Source organism: Tasmannia lanceolata, unplaced genomic scaffold (genome assembly GCF_043159265.1).
Source record: "Tasmannia lanceolata isolate RefF3 unplaced genomic scaffold, GAP_Taslan_0.1 ptg000150l, whole genome shotgun sequence".
NCBI classification, from domain to species: domain Eukaryota; kingdom Viridiplantae; phylum Streptophyta; class Magnoliopsida; order Canellales; family Winteraceae; genus Tasmannia; species Tasmannia lanceolata.
The window spans coordinates 377,501-377,709 of record NW_027518826.1 but is presented as its reverse complement, the minus strand read 5'-3'; positions in this window follow the sequence as shown (position 1 = coordinate 377,709).

The following is a 209-nucleotide window of genomic DNA, read 5'->3' as shown; positions in this document are numbered from 1 at the left end:
GGATAGGCTAAGGAATGGGCATGCTTTGGGCGTTTTCCCCGGATAGGCACTGGAATGGGCTGGTTTTGGGCGTTTTTGCCTGGATAGGCTAACGAATGGGGCATGCTTTGGGCGTTTTTGCCCGGGTAGGCACTGGAATGCCTGGCCTTGGCTGGGCATTGCTGGGTTGGGCTCCCTTGGCCTTTCAGGCGCCTTGGATGCTGTCTTGT